Source organism: Podarcis cretensis, assembly GCF_951804945.1.
Source record: "Podarcis cretensis genome assembly, chromosome: 17".
Lineage (NCBI taxonomy): Eukaryota > Metazoa > Chordata > Lepidosauria > Squamata > Lacertidae > Podarcis > Podarcis cretensis.
In genome coordinates, this window is record NC_137187.1 from 34,989,224 (window position 1) to 35,008,159 (window position 18,936).

At 45.0% G+C, this 18,936-nt stretch overlaps 2 long non-coding RNA genes across 2 annotated transcripts in view; one reads left to right on the plus strand and one right to left on the minus strand.

Moving 5' to 3' along the window:
• The window catches only part of LOC307206784, a 610,614-nt gene that overhangs the window by 462,940 nt on the left and 128,738 nt on the right, over window positions 1-18,936 (minus strand). The window lies entirely within an intron of this gene.
• Window positions 14,304-18,125, plus strand: LOC307206070. The gene is made up of 2 exons (XR_013834259.1): window positions 14,304-14,526; window positions 18,027-18,125. It is a non-coding gene; the product is annotated as an uncharacterized lncRNA (long non-coding RNA).

An 18,936-nucleotide genomic window follows, 5' to 3' on the forward strand; every position in this document is an offset into this window, starting at 1 on the left:
AAGCTTCCTTAAAGGTGAATTCTAACAAGACAAACATATTCTGAGGTTTTCCTGTGTTTTCCTCAATATCACACAGCCCTGATGGTTAACAGTTTATATTCACCTGAGTTATTCCAATAAAGAATGTGGAAATCTTCCATTATATATATATACAAAAATGAATCCCAGGTGATTGAAGCATGATATACAGGCAAGCTTTGAGGTACACACAGCTTGTACAGCTTTTATAGAGAGCTGGTGGTAGGGAGTCAAAAACTTGCCATACTGTTTGGCCAGATATGAGCAGTGGGCTGAGGGTACATGCTACAATGGGCACAGACTCTGTCAGATCATCTTCAATTTGTTTTTTTAAAAAACAAAGCGGGGTTTTTTGTATATCAGACCACCTGCATGCTCCACTCACTAATTCCACCCCACCCCCATATCGATCCCCTGCCATAGGTGCCAACTCCCTGGGGCCCTGGGGGCCCGAGCACCCACAAAATTCCCCATGAAGGGGCTGGGCAACCACAAATTTCAGTGCCAGGGCAATGCACGCTGCATGGCACCCAAGACCCCTGGCACCCACAGTCGAATGGCCAAGCTAGCACTCCTGCCCCCTGCAGTTTCCCCTTCCCACCCCAGGCAACTGCTACTGCTCACTTCCTAACCATATTTTTGAAGCCACATCTCTCTTTTATTATGCAGCCCTGTTTTGCACCTCACTTTAAAATGCCCTCCTGAGATTTACTTTTACTTTACACCCTTATAGCAAGCTTCCTCAAACTCAGTCCTCCAGAAGTTTTTGACCTACAACTCCCATGATCCCTAGCTAGCAAAACCAGTGGTCAGGGATGATGGGAATTGTAGTCTCAAAAAACATCTGGAGAGCCGAGTTTGAGGAAGCCTGCCCTATAGAATGCAGCAGAATGAGCTTCCACCAGTTGTGGGGGAGAGTTTCTGCTCTGGGAATGCCTATTGATTAGTAGGAGATATGCTGCCCGGAGCAGTAAGCCTTGAAGAGGCACAACATGTGATCTCTGAGGGCAGGTGACCTTGGCATTGAACATGTTTGGATCATCCAGCCACTCCCAATGTTCAAAATTATGTAGAAATTCAGTAGAATCATCTGGCCTCAGACAAGGCTGTGTGGAAAGAGCCCCATCTGAACTATGCAAAAGCTTTTGACTGTTTAATTGGTTTCTTGCAGCACATTAGTGGTGCCCTATGGGGGAATGTCTGGTACAAGGCTTTGGGTGCAGACTGGCATTTGAGGCCTTGGGCACCATCTTCTGGTTATAATACACATTACATGTTCTCTCACTTTCCTTTTTTCCTAAAAGGAAATAGGACTACCTAATTGGTATACTTATTATTATTTTTCGTCAGTCTTTAACAATTAATTCAAACCAAATAGTTCTCATCTCTCACCATTATTGCATACAATTATTTTTAAACAATTAGATTCTGGGGCTTAATTCAGAAGCTATATGTTTTGTCCTAGAACGGGAGATTGGATTGTTCTCATCCTAAGTATGTGGAGCAGTCTTCTCAAAGCTGGTGCTTTCCAGATGTTTTGGAATACAACATCCCTATACAGTGGTACCTCGGGTTACAGATGCTTCAGGTTACAGACTCCGCTAACCCAGAAATAGTACCTTGGGTTAAGAACTTCGCTTCAGGATGAGAACAGAAATCACGCGGCGGCAGTGGGAGGCCCCATTAGCTAAAGTGATGCTTCAGGTTAAGAACAGTCTCAGGTTAAGAATGGACCTCCGGAACGAATTAAGTACTTAACCCGAGGTACCACTGTATGCTGATGACACAAAGCCCTACTTCTCCTTTACATTCACAGGTGTGGCAGCGGATGGGCTGGACCATTGTCTTGGCTCAACAATGGACTGGATGAGAGCCAACAAACTGAAGCTCAATCCAGATAAGACCGAGGCACTGTTAATCAGTTGTTCCCCAGACCAGATGGCTGGGAAGTGGCCTGCTCTTAATAGGTTTACACTGCCTCTGAAGGAGCAGGTACACAATTTATGGGTACTTCTCTTTTTCTTTTTCTTTTTAGATAATATTTATTAAATTTTTAACAAGAAAAGAGTTACAAAACAGTATAAAAAAATACAAAAAAGGAAAAAAAATACAAAAACCAAAATTAAACATAAAGAGAACAAAGAAAAAATAAAAATCCCTCTTTCTAATATCTTACCACTCATTTACTTATTTTCATGACTTCCTCACACCTCCCTTTTTTGTATTCCATTTAAAAATTTGTTCAGCAAATTCATACCCTCTTAGTTTACCCATAATTGTTTATCCTCACATATTATAACTTCAAATTTTCATCTAATATCAATCCATTACATATTCTTGTTTTACCTAATTTATGGGTACTTCTCAATCCATTGCTGTGACTTGAGGTTCAGGTGGCCTTAGTGGCTCAGAGTGCCTTCTATCAGCTTTGGCTGGTGCCCCAGCTACGCCCCTGTTTAGACAGGAATAGCTGAACTTCTGTTGTCTGTGCTCTGGTAACCTCTAGTTTAGATTACTGCAACATGTTATACATTGGACTGACTCTGAAGATGGTTCAGAAACTTCATCTGGTGCAAACTTCAATGGCCAGGTCAGTGGCGTAGCGTGGGGGGTGCAGGGGGGGCCGGCCGCACCGGGCGCAACATCTGAGGGTTAGGGAAATCCACGGATTAGGGGGCGCAAATCCACGGGTTAGGGGGCGCAAATCCATGGGTTAGGGGGCGCAAATTACTTGCCTTGCCCCGGGTGCTGATAACCCACGCTACGCCACTGGGCCAGGTTGCCCACCGGGGCAAGACAGACTGAGAATATTACTCCGATCCTGGCCCAACTGCATTAGTTTTCAGGCCGAATTCAAAGTGCTGGTTTTGATTCATAAAGCCTTAAATGGCTCAGGACCACAATACTTCCAGGACTGCCTCTTCCCATATAAATTGGCCCCGACTCTCTGTTCATCATCTGACGCCCTTCTTCATGCATCTCCTCCCCAAGAGGTCTGGAAGTTGGTAACACAAGAGTGGGCCTTTTCTGCAGTGGCTCCTCATTTGTGGAATATTCTCCCTGGGGAGGTTCAACTGGTGCATTCATTGTACACCTTTAGGCGCTAGGCGAAAATGTTCCTCTTCAACCTTTGGCTGATTGGCATCTGATGCCCTTTTAAATGTGTTGTTGAAGGGGTGGGGTTATTGGTTTGCTGTTGTTGTTATTTTTACTATGTATCTTGTGGTTTTTATATTGTGATTTTCAGTAGTGAACACCCTGAGATAAATGGGACAAAAACTGAAGTCTCCTTCCGCCCCCCCCCCAGCTGCTAGCTAAAACTGCTCCCCAGTGCACCTACTTTCCATGCTGCCAACAAGGCTCATTTGAGGCCAAACGAGCCCATAGGTTCATGAACAAAGATCCACCGGGGGGGGGGGGGGAGCTCACATTATCCAAAAGGATGTTGATATGGAACACAACCCTACAGAGAATTCCAAAGGCCTTGCTGGTGTTAGGATTCTTGCTCTGTGTTTGCAGTCATGGGATTGTTGTCTGTCACATGACGGTGTATGTTTTCATTCCACAGTGTGAGAAGTGACGGAGACAGGACGTTTATGTTACCGTGTTCTGTGAAGTGGGACTATTGTCCTGTTAACGGAGAAATCTGAGGGCTCCCTTGGACAAAAAACAAGGACACCAGCCAGGAATACCAGAGCAAAACAGTAGCCAGTAGGCTTGGTCTTTATTGAAGACTGTCGCAACAGGACTCCCACCTGCCAGAAGGTGGAACAAGATGGAAGCCCCGAACAAAAGAGCCCCCAAACTTTTATTAGCTGCTGATCCCCCATGTTACACCCCCCCCCCCAACTACATCACGGTTACATCATGAAAGGGGAGGTCTGGTGGCAGTAATCTGAGCATCCTAGACCCTGCCCCATGCTTCTCCTTGCCCTCCACCAAACACCCATCAAGAGTAACAAAAAGATATCTTTCCATTTCCCTGTTTCCCAGCCAAGTTAATCACACCCTTTTGTCTTCATCTGGGTTTCTTATTTCTGGAATGGCTACCTGTCTGGCACTCAGGTATCAGGATGCCAGGGATTATCACTCAGGCAGAGAGGCTGCTGAGTAGCTGAGCTCGCATCTCTATATGAATTTCTGAAGTTATCCCTGTGAGCCAGTACATAGGAACATTTATCAGTGAATTCTTACTTTTGGTATCGTGCAGCAAAGGCCCTTTGAATAGATAGGAAGAAACTGTGATGAAGTGTCTTGTGGGGACAAATCACAAAAGTCACAAAAGTGATTGTGCTGATTTTGGTAGTGGGCTGCATGTGCATGATATCTGCTGGAGGGGCAACCCCCTCCCCCAACCTGTACATAAATTCCTGCAACAGTCCTTTGTTCTTTTTCTTTGCTGTCTGATGATAAAGAGGAAGGAGCTAAGTCAGAATGCTCCGAGTGTATTATGTGTAAATAAAGTAGCTTAGTGCTTACAAACCCAGCCTAGCTCTGACTGCGTTTTATCTCTGCTGGCACTGGGTCTGTGGCCCCGATCCCTGGGCCCATAACCATATTAGGATGGTCCTACTCGCATGTAGGACCCTGGCAGAGACACATGCCCGGCTGGCACATTGTCTCCCTCCTGGTCGGTCGTTCGGGAGCTTCAAAAGCTTTCTCCAGCCTGAACATCACAGTGACTGATACCAAGAGGCATCAGTGCACTTAGGATCCTTCAGAGTATTTGCAGTTTGCGTAACAGACTCAATCCTACACAATATCTACACAGTGAGAGGAATAGAAACCCAACAGCTGGTGCCCACAAGAGTTAATCATGCTGCTTGGAGCCAGGGAAATGAGACACCCACATACTCTCTTTCTGACAGCAAGAGCCGTTCAACAGATTATCACAAGAGGTTGTGGACTCTCCCTCCTTGGAGGTTTTTGAGCGGAGGTTGGGTGGCCATCTATCATGTATTATCTTGCTGAAATTTCTGCATTGCAGAGGATTGAACTAGATGACTCTCTGAGTGCTATCCAACTCTACTGTTCTCGGATTCTATGATCATGCCTGCAAGCAGAATATCGCTTCTCAAGGGCAATGGTTTCCTACCATATATCCCTACCAAGAGGATAATGCATGTTTTTTGTGGAACCTCTTCATATTGCAGAGGATTGCGGAATTGGCTATAGGGCATGGGTAGGAAAACAAAGGTCCAGGGGCTGGATGTGGCCCAATCGCCTTCTCAATCCAGCCTGCAGACGGTCCGGGAATCAGCGTGTTTTTACATGAGTAGAATGTGTGCTTTTATTTAAAATGCATCTCTGGGTTATTTGTGGGGCATAGGAATTCGTTCATCCCCCCCAAAAAAATATAGTCCAGCCCCCCCCCCAAGGTCTGACGGACAGGGGACCGGCCCCCTGCTGAAAAAGTTTGCTGAGCCCTGCTCCAGGGTGCACCCATTCAGTTCCTAAGCAAAGCTGTGCACTGCAGGCAAAAAAATCACTGCTAGCGGAAGGACAGTCTTTTAAGGATACAGTACTTTTCCCCGCATTATCTTCTTGGATGAGACCATGATTCCCTGAAGCAGCCATCAAATGCTCTATCCTCTACAGCAGTGTTTCCCAACCTTGGGCCTCCAGCTGTTTTTGAACTACAACTCCCATCATCCCTGACTAGCAAGACCAGTGGCAAGGGATGATGGGAATTGTAGTCCAAAAACAGCTGGAGGCCCAAGGTTGGGAAACACTGCTCTAGAGCAAAGGATTTCCCCATATATGCCCTTAAGATTGTCCACGAAGGATCTAGAACATGAGGCAGGAGGGAGGGATGATACTTCAGTCAACATATAATAGGCATTTATACAATTCAGACAGAAACTGATTGAAAACATCCAGGGAATCCTTTTCCCCACCCTTGTTACACATTTTGTCTTAAATTTGTCCACAAATGAGGAAAAGGGTTTGGTTGGTTCCCCACAATTTATAACATATTAATAGATGATTTTAGTAGGTCCAGGGTGATGCAGGCTCTATAAAAGCTTTCAAAAAAAATTGGAGAGAAATGAGTGTTCCATCATTCTCATAAGCTTTTTTTCTAGAATGTAAAATCTTATTCTAAGCTAAACAAAGGAGTCAAAAATGCTTTGTCTGTCCATTTCCAGGAGAATCAAAACGTCTGTGATTACATCATGTCCAACAAAGCTTTGACCCTTTTTTCACATGTTTAAGCAAGTGTCCAGGAAGTTGATGGAAGATCCAAAACTTCTCAGTACTGTATTGAATTGTATAACTATCTTTAAAAAATAATTTTAAAAAGCATTCTGAAGGATCATTAAATTTGTGGCTTAATGGTTAGATGACAATCTAGGCATGTGAGGTTTAAGGTCCCCTGTCTTTTCCACAGCACTTTTGAGCCATGCAGCTTTTAGCTTTGTTTTATCCTAGAGCTGGAATCTGGAGACACAGTTCTACTTGCTCTGTGTGCAAAATCCAAAGCTATGGCACTGGAGACCCTCACTCCAAGAAACACAATGGGGATGCAAGCTCTGTTGGAGTGTTAATGCTATGAGCTCTTCCATATTGTGCTCAGGGGTGTGGGTGGGTGTAAAATCATATATGCCAGGGGTGGCCAACTCCCAAGAGACTGTGATCTACTCACAGAGTTAAAAACTGGCACTGATCTACCCCCTTTTTGGGGGGCTCAGGTCAAAGTTGTCGAGCTTCTTTTTATGGTCTGCAGGGCTAAAATGTTTTGCTTTTTCTATGGGAGCCAAAGTTCTTGGGCTTCTTTGGGGGGAGCCAGTGATCTACCAGTGATATATCACAGACGTCCAGTGATCTACGGGTAGATCACGATCTACCTGTGGGATGTGCCTGATATATGCTAAAGAGACCACAGTCTTTTTTGACCTTCGTCAAACAACAACCCTCAAATGCTGGAACTGGAACCCCTGGAGTCTCAAAGATGAGGGTGTGTGCAGCTATAGAAAGACACTGCAAAGCAGAAACTTTCTGTATTTCTGCATATCTAGGGAAATGGGGTGGAAACAACCATGATGGTGGTTAATACAAGCCAGATATATGTAAAGGGGTCTTTAAAAAAATAAAAATAAAAATTGAATTTTCAGATTAAAATTTTACAGTCACATATGCAACAAACAACATAAACACAAGATTCCAAAGAATCTCCTGGACTTCCCTCCTCCCCTTTGTGGGTCCTATTGTTAATCATTTCCTCCTGCATCTTTTATGATAATCCCGATCTTTTACCTCTCCATTATGTCCAAAATTCACCCTTAAACTACAAGTGTAATTCCAATCCTACTAACGATTTTAAGTGTTTACAATGGTTTTTAAGATATGTTATAAATTTTCCCCATTCATTATTCCAATTTTGGTCTTCCTGATTTCTGATTCTTCCGGTCATTTTTGCCATTTTGGCATAATCCATCAACTTGATCTGCCATTCTTCTCTGGTAGGGACTTTATCTTCTTTCCATCTCTGGGCCAATAACATCCGCACAGCTGTGGTCACATACATAAATAGTGTTTTCTGCTCGGTTGGGATTTCGACACGTAGAATTCTGAACAGGAAGGCTTCAGGGTTTTTAAAGAAAATGTTATTTTAAACATTTTTTCAACTCATTATATATCATTTCCCAAAATTCTTTTACTACCTTACATTTCCACCACATATGATAGATGGTGCCTTCTTTTTCCTTATATTTCCAGCATACATTTGACCCCGTTTTACACATTTTTGCTAATTTGCTAGAAGTTAAATACCAACGGTACATCATTTTCATATAGTTTTCTTTCAACGTGTAACATGCTGTGAATTTTAAATCCCAATTCCATAACTTAGCAGGGGGTCTTAGCAGAATCATGGTTAAGGTCTCATCTATGTCCAAAGAATATGTCAGCTGTAATCACAACAGGGCACCTGAAAAATCTGAATTGAATGTGTCAGTTCTCACAGCCAGTGTATCCTGGTGTATATATGAGAACCAACATGAACCTAGGCTGAATTCATGTGACTGTGCCACCACAAACACAACTCATGTTTATCTTATTGTCACAAAGCTAACAGCAACCAACTGCCAGTAACTTTGGCTGCAATGTTTGTAAACGTTGGCCCTAATCTAGCTGTTTGCATGTCTCCCTGGTGAGATCATCAGTAATACCGTATTTCACCGCATAATAGTCACCACTGCATACCAGTCGCACCCTTTGGGGGGGCCCTAAAATCAGTTCCAAAGCATTCACTGCATAATAGTCTCAGGGGTGTTCTCAATGCGCATTCTCAGTACCAGACAAAGGCGAGAGGGGAGCAGGTGGGTGGGCAAACTGTCATGAGTGAGGCACAAGAAACTTGGATGGCACCAAAACAGTTAGTAACAAATAATAAGCATAAGTATGTTTGTTAATAAAAATTGTTTCCTCACATAACGGTCATCCCTTGGGCTTTTCGGCACATAATAGTCACACACACCCCTTTTTTAAAAAAAGAAAAAGAAAAATCAGGATTAAAAATGTGGTGATTCTGCAGTAAAATATGGTAATCAGTTCAGTGGTCGCATGGATTGTCAAGATTATCGCTGGTGATCTAACCAGAGCTATTGAATGGCCCTATGTCATAGATGCTCTCTTCCAACTCTACAATTCTATGATTTTATTATTCTCTATATGCGACACCTTCAGTTCTAGATTGGATCTCTTTTCACACTCGGCCTGAAAGAGGCATACATAGAAACATCCTTCCATCTGTGTGGAACAGCATGAGTATTCATACTGGAGAAAGTTATACACATTAGTCATAATGTGTAATGTGAGGAGCGGCTCTTTGTTTGTCAAATTTTCTAGTTCCAGAGATCCATTTCCTTCTAGGCTGTAGAGGATTCTGGGAAATGTTCTAGTCTCTACACTCTAAGACAACTTTCCACAGCAGAGAAAGATCAATAGCGCTGAGCCTGCTGTTTTCAGGGAAGCTTCTAAGGAGCGCTGGGATTCCCCATCACTAGGCGAGATCAAAGGGAGCTTTTAAATCAATAGTTATTTAAAGAAAACGGTCCTGCTTTGGTATGCCTGTCATGTTTGTCTTCGTGATGAAGTAGAATTACCAAAGAAGGTTTTGGCATTGCTTACAACAATGATGGGGACGCAGGTGGCGCTGTGGGTTAAAGCCTCAACGCCTAGGGCTTGCCGATCAAAAGGTCGGCGGTTCGAATCCCTGCGGCGGGGTGCGCTCCCGCTGCTCGGTCCCAGCGCCTGCCAACCTAGCAGTTTGAAAGCACCTCCGGGTGCAAGTAGATAAATAGGGACCGCTTACCAGCGGGAAGGTAAACGGCGTTTCTGTGTGCGGCTCTGGCTCGCCAGAGCAGCGATGTCACGCTGGCCACGTGACCCGGAAGTGTCTCCGGACAGCGCTGGCCCCTGGCCTCTTAAGTGAGATGGGCGCACAACCCCAGAGTCTGTCAAGACTGGCCCGTACGGGCAGGGGTACCTTTACCTTTACCTTTACAACAATGATGCAAATTCTCACCTACTTTAATGATTTCCAGAACTTTCCTGAGGTAGTTGTGGTCACCATTTTCTTCTAACTGAATCTCCCCCTTGATTTAAAATAATTGTACCCTTCTTAAGTATGACCGATCTCAAAATGGTGGCTGCCGTGGGCGCCACTTCTCTGCTGTTGTTCCTCAGAATTGCTCCCCTGCGTCCATTCATGGAGAACATCACTTCCTGCTGCCATGACAAAGCTTGTCTGTGCCTAAGAGCAGTTGGCCTCATATGGCCCAATGTCCAAGAGGTGACAAGGGGCAGCTTGCTTGTGCCAGTTTTGAGAGAAGTTGAGCTTGTTTGAACTTGGAGCCAAAACCCAAGCCTTTTCCATCTTATCTTATCCCAGCTAGAGCATCCAAACCCTGGACTGAGAGTTAGGAGGAAAGAAAAAAAAGCAAAAGGTGGTATCGGGAGCTCTCATAATTGAGAGCTGGAACAGCAAAAAGAGACTTCAGATGAAAGAAGGGAGGGAGCTTGTTGTATAATGCATAACTTGGACTCGGGCCCAGTACTTTTGCTCCTGTGTGCTCTTTCCCTGGGCTGCTTTCCCAGGCATGTGGTCTTCATCCTGGTCCGTTGTATCAGGCCCAAAGTCCCCCTTCCGCAAGGAATCAGGTCTTTTGAGGCTGTCTGCCCTCAAGTGACCAGCTACGCAAAAGGTTGCGAGTAGAAACAGGGAGAATCCCAGAGATGTCTGAGAAGGGAGGACTCCACTGCAAAAGGCTCAGTGTGATGCAGAAAAAGCAGACTGTCTGGCACACAGAAAAAGGTGGGATGTAAATAAATACAATATACAAACGAACAAACCATATTTTATGTTAACTATGGTTTAACATAGGGATGCAGGTGGTGCTGTGGGTTAAGCCACAGAGCCTAGGACTTGCCGATCAGAAGGTCTGTGGTTCGAATCCCTGTGACGGGGTGAGCTAGCAGTTCGAAAGCACGTCAAAGTGCAAGTAGATAAATAGGTACCGCTCCGGGGGAAGGTAAACGGCATTTCCGTGCACTGCTCTGGTTTGCCAGAAGTGGCTTAGTCATGCTGGCCACATTACGTGGAAGCTGTACGCTGGCTCCCTCGGCCAATAAAGCGAGATGAGCACCGCAACCCCAGAGTCATCCGTGACTGGACCTAATGGTCAGGGATCCCTTTACCCTTTACCTTTACGGTTTAACATAGCATATGACCCAAGGCAGAGTCACACACACACACAAAGCACAGTTTTTATTACCACTTCCAATTTAAAATGATGCAAGTTTTCCACTTGTAATATTTATCCATTGCAATACGTAGAGGGTTTTCAACACAGAAAGTCTGCAGGATAGAATGGCAAATAGCTGCTTTCGACTTTTACAGAAACTACGAATACTATTCTAGCCTTTTTCTTTTTTTCTTTTAGCAAAGGAGGGACACTGGGGTCAGAGAAGGTGGAGAGTAAGCAAGCAATTTCTAGCAATGAGTAATTCCAAGCCATTAGGGGAATATATCCTGCTTCCACTGATAAAACTTCAGTCAAGCATCCTGGACTATTAACAAGCCATCAGCCCAGCAAAGGATTTTCTTCCGGAACTCATGACAAACTTTCTGTTCTTCTTATTCATGTGGGAAGTGCATTATTCTGTAGAAGAATAACTTACAGAATGCATGATGTCCATAAACATAATATAAACTTTTATTAACTATTTGCAGAATGAGGAGTCTCTGTTGAAGGAAGCCATAGCTTCTCTGTTGCTAAATCACTCTCCTGCCCACAAATGCCTTCTGGCCTCTTAAGCAGGAAGGCGGGCACTTGCTCCTGCTGTGTGCAAACAAAAGTAATACAATACTGCAGAATAACACAACAACTCACCCTAGTTTCTTTTTTCAAGAGGTTGGGGGGAGGGAGTCCTGCTTTTACACGGTTGAAATTGTTGTAAACAAAATCTGTCCTTTTCCCCTTATGGGGTATCCAAGAGCCGGGTATGGAGTCCTTAAGTGGGTTCTCTATTGGTAGGAGAAAATAACAGGCCAACCAGAGAATATTGAGAAGCAAAGCAGCTAGTAAGCCTGATCTTTATTCAACTGTTGCAACAGGGGGCTCCCCCACACACAGGAGAGAGGAGGAGGACCCAGAACAAAGGTGTGCCTGCCCTTATGTAGACTTTTAGAATTGCCCACCCTCAAACTCCAGACCACCCCCAGAAACATCATACATACATCACAGAAGGGGTGTAGCCCAGGACCACCTCCCTCAATACATCATACATACAGTACATTACTAAAGGTAAAGGTAAAGGTACCCCGGCCCGTACGGGCCAGTCTTGACAGACTCTGGGGTTGTGCGCCCATCTCACTTAAGAGGCCAGGGGCCAGCGCTGTCCGGAGACACTTCCGGGTCACGTGGCCAGCGTGACATCGCTGCTCTGGCCAGAGCCAGAGCCAGAGCCGCACACGGAAACGCCGTTTACCTTCCCGCTGGTAAGCGGTCCCTATTTATCTACTTGCACCCAGAGGTGCTTTCGAACTGCTAGGTTGGCAGGCGCTGGGACCGAGCAGCGGGAGCGCACCCCGCCGCAGGGATTCGAACCGCCGACCTTTCGATCGGCAAGCCCTAGGCGCTGAGGCTTTAACCCACAGCGCCACCTGCGTCCCTACAGTACATTACTGGGAGCGGTCTAAAACAGAATCCTGTGTTGTTTATCTCCTGTCTGGCAGGCTACCTGCTTGCATTATCTGGGTTTTGGCCACTCTTTTGTTATTATAACTACTTGATTCCTCAATCCAGGTCACAGGCTCACCCTATTCACACCTTAAATGTGCCCTTAAGGCAGGATTGGTGAGCACAGAGACATTGGGGAGATTTTTTCATTTCCTCCCTCCTTGGACAGAAACATTTGGTCAGTTTGGGAGAGTCAAAATGCTTTCAGGACTTTCTTCCTATACTGTTTCAGACATGTGGTGTATATATTTATGTACAGTGGTACCTCGGGTTACATACGCTTCAGGTTGCAGACTCCGCTAACCCAGAAATAGTACCTCCGGTTAAGAACTTTGCTTCAGGATGAGAACAGAAATCGTGCTCTGGCGGCATGGGAGCAACGGGAGGCACCATTAGCTAAACTGGTGCTTCAGGTTAAGAACAGTTTTAGGTTAAAAATGGACCTCCGGAACGAATTAAGTACTTAACCCGAGGTACCACTGTAAATGTTTGCCTTGAACATTTAATTTATATATTTGAGACCTTAAATTCTTATAACAAAATGATAAAAGGAAGGGCATTGATCTGACCTAGAACATCAAAGAAGACTTTGATAATTTGGTCGCCTTATTCCTGGAATTGATGATAATACGGTCCCAACTCCTGGAGAGGCGTGGTTGGCGTTGTTGCCCCACCAGGTGGCAATCAACAGGGCCAGGAAAATTGCGGATTGTGCCGTGGCACAGAACGTGCAACTATTGTGGGGCTGGGTGATACGGCACCCCACCATTACATTCGACCAGGAGGCCTTGTTGCACTGTGATGGTGTTCACCTTACCAATGATATTTGGCTGGCCGATATTGTCAAGGGCGTTAGGGGTTGGTTGCGGGTGTAAGGGTGTTGGCGGCAAGCCTTTTGGCTCGGGTGGCGGCTAAGCATTGGGTAAGCCTTGTCATGGGAGGGGCGCTGGTTGCCTCTGGCCTGTCTCTCCCCTCAAAGGGATCTGGGGGTGTGGTTCCTGTCTGAAGCATGGGCATGGGCTAGGGCCATGCCATGACCCCATCGGTGACCCTGGGGGTGCTCAACTGATGTACATCATAGGGTTCCCCCTATCAGTGGTTGACCCTTTTGGGTCTCCTGCAGACGGGCAGGAGTCAGAATGTAGCATTGCTTCACCCAGTTGCCTAAGCCAAACCGCTCACATCTGTAACCAATAAAGTTGTGGCCTGATTTATCCCATTAACCCAACATATTCGTGTATTTCTGTTTATTTCTGAGGGAACTGCGGGGCCCGGGGCCTCGCCACACAAAGGTGCCTGTATGCAAACAAATGAAAACAGGATCACATCTGTATTCAACTTAGCTTTGGGTTAGAGGGGTCTGTTGAGATGCTGACTGGAGTGAAAATGCAATTAGATTTATCTTTGCTGCAACATAGAGTGTGTTTGGTATGGTATATATATATTTTTTTCTGTACTGCCAGATTTCATCATGACTGCATTATGATTTCAGTTGATTTAGATACATGTACTCTGTACGGGGACGCAGGTGGCGCTGTGGGTTAAAGCCTCAGCGCCTAGGGCTTGCTGATCGAAAGGTCGGCGGTTCGAATCCCTGCGGCGGGGTGCGCTCCCGCTGCTCGGTCCCAGCGCCTGCCAACCTAGCAGTTCGAAAGCACCTCCGGGTGCAAGTAGATAAATAGGGACCGCTTACCAGCGGGAAGGTAAACGGCGTTTCCGTGTGCGACTCTGGCTCGCCAGAGCAGCAATGTCACGCTGGCCACGTGACCCGGAAGTGTCTCCGGACAGTGCTGGCCCCTGGCCTCTTAAGTGAGATGGGCGCACAACCCCAGAGTCTGTCAAGACTGGCCCGTATGGGCAGGGGTACCTTTACCTTTACCTTTACTCTGTTAGCAAAAATTATTAACTTCAAATATCCACATATCCTATTACATAATTAACTGTTATTATTATTTGTCTGCCTCTGGATTACAGTATGAGATATTGCTTTATCTGAATGTCTGGCACAAAACCAATCAGTCAGTTTTGGCTTGGATTGGTCTCTATTTCTTTAATTATATAACTAGGGAAAGTCTTGTGATTACTCCTCCCATGACTCACTCCTCATTGTGGTTGGGCTATATTGTATAGACACATCTTTAATATTTAACTGTACTTTGTGGTAACAGATGATAACTGTGGACTATGTCCTACTTGCAACGTGGGCATATGCAGAAGATCATGTTTGGCTCTTAATCATAATAAGGCACTTAAAGATTTTTCCGTGGTAAGTAATCAATCGGTCAAATTAATTAATTAATAATAGCAATCACATGGCTTCTCGGCTTCCATTTCCTTTTCCGGGTTGCAGTAGGGGGGAAATAATACTAGGCAGTTTTTCTTTTTCTTTTCTTTTTTTTAAAAAAGAAATCATTTTGGGGCAGATAGAGGGACACACTGCTACCAGACCACTACCATATAAACATTTCTGGGTTACTTCATCTTCATTATCTCCTACAAACAACTTCCACCACCCTAACAAAAGAAACACATAGTATAATTAGGAAGTCCAGTTTGAAGGCGTTCGTCTGATTCACACATCATTTTAAGCCATAGTTAAAAGCTTAACTATAGTTTAAAAGTGAATGTGCAGTGTGTTTAACACCTCCCCTGTGTTAGGGTTACGTGATTGGAGTTCTCTGATCTGGGCCTTGTGCAGAGAATGAATCGATAAGTTCTCCACACCAAGAAAAGAGTTCCAAAGTTTTACTGCAAACTTCTTTAAAATGGATACAAAATATATTCATTGTAAATGCAAATCGGCACATTGCTCTTAAACAATGAGCAACGCAGTCCAGTTTTCTTTAGGTTCTTACTTGTTGATTGTCCCAGAGAGAGATTCAGTTTAGCAAGTTACTTGTTCGATATGCCAGTGGCTTCTGAGAGAAAACCAGATATTGTGCCCATCTCTAATCTAGAGCTTATTTGAAATATACTCGGAGTCTTGTAGTGATTTCATGCTCTTTATTGCAGCTTGTAAAACAGTGATTAAATTGCCCCCCAAACCTCAGGCTTTTATATACATTATTTACACAATGAGTCCCGTCTGATTGGCTGATTCTGCTTCCCTCCTGGAGCCTGATTGGTCTTTTCCTGCAAGCCAATCAGTTGTTGCATTCTACGATCCTACCAGCCTAATAGGCTGATTAACTTCCTCCTTGAGCCTGATTGGTCTTTTCCTGCAAGCCAATCAGTTGTTGCATTCTACGATCCTACTTGCCTATTGTTCTAGGATCCAAGCTTAGAAAAGTATTAGTTCAGACAGAGCAGTGGAATGCCCCGACCAGTGCTCCATGTGAACGGACTCTGCACAATCAGACGTGCTCCCAAAGTATTGGCCATGTGCAGGTCTCCTTTGAGAGATATTCATTGGCAGGAAGGAAGAAACAAAGACTCCACCGCCTTGTTGTGGCTTTAGCTACACAAGCGCCTTCTGCACTCGCTACCGTTCTCTGCAGAACAGACATTCTGAAAATGCAAACCTCCACATAGCATTTTAGGCACATTAAACTTTTATGAGAGGAGATATGATAGCCATCTTCAAATATCTAAAGGGTTGTCACATGGAAGATGGAGCAAGCTTGTTTTCCCCTGCCCCATATGGCTTCAAGTTACAAGAAAGGAGATTCTGGCTAAACATTGTAAAGAAATTTCTGTTTGACAGGGGGACAGACTCCCTCAGGTGGCTGTGAACTCTTCTTCATTTGAGGTTTTTAAGCAGAGGTTCGATGGCCATCTGTCAGGGATGCTTTAGTCAAGTTTCACTACATTCAGTGTGGCTTACTCCTAGAGAAATGTCCACAGGCTAGTAGCCTTAAAATTGCTCTCTGTTTAAAGGCTGATAGTAACATGGGCCAGGCAAAAGGGCCTGATTCACAGGCTCTCGCAAGCATTTGCAAGCATAGTTGATAGAAAACCCACCTGCTCCGTCCTTTGAATGGAATCTGACTCTCTGGGTCTCCCCTCCGCTGGTGCAGCTTCCAAGCTTTCAGTGGATGCCAGCATTTAATAGGACAATAAGGGATAATAGATACTCTGGCGTCCTGGTAATTAATACCCTCAGAATGGCATCCCATGTAGTCACACAATACCAATCTGTTCATCCAGCTTGGGCAGACATGGCAACAAGTTAATAGGAAGCTCTGCAGATACCGTATTTTTCACTCCATAAGATGCACTTTTTCCCTCCTAAAAAGTAAGGGGAAATGTGCATGCGTCTTATGGAGCAAATGCAGGCGGGAGGCTCTGCTCAGTGCTCCCTTTAAAGAATTTTTTTTTCTTGCATTCCCCCTCTAAAAACTAGGTGCGTCTTATGATCAGGTGCATCTTATGGAGTGAAAAATAAGGTATCCAAAGGGTGCGGGGGACCACAACCCCCAAGCCACTTATCTGGAGTGACAACGCATCTCAGTTCCTTAAGTCTGTGTGTAGAAATCTCTGACCACTGCACGGCTAGAATGCTAGAACGCCCACTGCAAGGGAATGTGTCCGGGTCAGTCCAAGACATTTTAGCACCTGAGGCAAACGACAACTGCTTCTCCCCAACAGGCAAGAAGGGATGAGTGAAGCTCTGCCTCAGGGGCAAGGGTGGGAGACCTCCTACTTGCCAAGGTGACCTGGTAAAGGTCCACGGCAGCAGTGGGTGATGCTTTCCTTGAAGGCCAGATCTGCTGCCCCTGTGGATCCTGCCACCTGAGGCGGCTACTTCACCTTGCCTCCTGGGTGGACCGGCCCTGGAATGTGTCCTTGAGCTGAAAAAGGCTCCCCCCTGCTGCTGTACACACACACCCTGACTTCCGAGGCTTTCCAGGGAAGCAGAATTTGCCTGAACATTAGGAGAACATCTTACCTGTAAGCCCCCTTAGACTATATAGATAGCCTGCCTCTGGAGGTGGTGTGATGGGCTCTCTTTTTGGGAGCGGGGTTTAAGCAGAGGCTGGTAGGCTTATCTGCAAGGGATGCTGTGGTTCCATCCTGTGTTTGCAAGATGCTGCCTTGAGAATGGGGATGGACTAGATCAGTGTTTCCCAACCTTGGGCCTCCAGCTGTTTTTGGACTACAATTCCCATCATCCCTTGCCACTGGTCTTGCTAGTCAGGGATGATGGGAGTTGTAGTTCAAAAACAGCTGGAGGCCCAAGGTTGGGAAACACTGGACTAGATGACCGCTAAGGTTCCTTCCAGCACCATGGAATCACAGAATTCTAATGACCGAATATACAGAATTAGACCAGTTATCAGAAAGAATAAAAAAAATAAATCAAAGGAAGTATTAACCACAAAATGGGAAGCCTTTTAAATTTATTTGAAAAATAGCAATGACAGTTTGAAGTTTGTAGCAGCATTTGAATAACTTCAGTAGGAGTTTTGAATCTGATGGAAAACCTAGGATAGAATAAATAACATCTTTATTTATTTATTATAGCCAAAATATGCTATAATATGGCACTGAATAACGGATGAGAAATAGAAATAAGGAGCGGATGGGAAGTCAGCTACATAGGAAAATGTCATTTTTATGTTAAATGTATTGTGAGCAATATTCGGTGTATTAGTGGTGGTGTTGTTTTGTATTTTTCTTTTCTTTCTTTCTTAGCTGTTAGGTGATGGATATCTGTGCATCTTCATATTTTCTTTTTGTATGTGGTGTATTAAAATGAAATAAAAACTATTAAAAAAAAAAGAATCACAGAATTCTAATGAAGAATTCTTCTTCTTCTTTTTAAAGTGCCACTTCACTAATGCACACCCTGTGTCTAAATCCAGTGCTGGATTATTTCCTACTGCAAAAGTATAAAAACAGAATGTTGGGGAACTCCTTGCTCTGGGGGGAAAAAAAAATTCCCTCAGTGCAGTGGTACCTTGAATGTCGAACAGCTTGGCTCCTGAACAAATCGGCTCCCAAGTAAGTGTTCCAGTTTGTGAACATTTTTTGGAAGCCGAATAATAATAATAATAATAATAATTTATTATTTATACCCCGCCCATCTGGCTGAGTTTCCCCAGCCACTCTGGGCGGCTCCCAATCAGTGTTAAAAACAGTACAGCATTACATATTAAAAACTTCCCTGAACAGGGCTGCCTTAAGATGTCTTCTGAATGTCAGGTAATTCTTTATCTCTTTGACATCTGATGGGAGGGCGTTCCACAGGGCGGGTGCCACTACCGAGAAGGCCCTCTGTCTGGTTCCCTGTAGCCTCACTTCTCGCAATGAGGGAACCGCCAGAAGGCCCTCGGCACTGGATCTCAGTGTCCGGGCTGAACGATGGGGGTGGAGATGCTCCTTCAGGTATACAGGACCGAGGCCGTTTAGGGCTTTAAAGGTCAGCACCAACACTTTGAATCGTGCTCGGAAACGTACTGGGAGCCAGTGCAGATCTCTCAGAACCGGTGTTATGTGGTCCCAGCGGCCACTCCCAGTCACCAGTCTAGCTGCCGCATTCTGGATTAATTGCAGTTTCCGGGTCACCTTCAAAGGTAGCCCCACGTAGAGCGCGTTGCAGTAGTCCAAGCGTGAGATAACCAGAGCATGCACCACTCTGGCGAGACAGTCCGCGGGGAGGTAGGGTCTTAGCCTGCGTACCAGGTGGAGCTGGTAGACAGCTGCCCTGGACACAGAGTTAACCTGCGCCTCCATG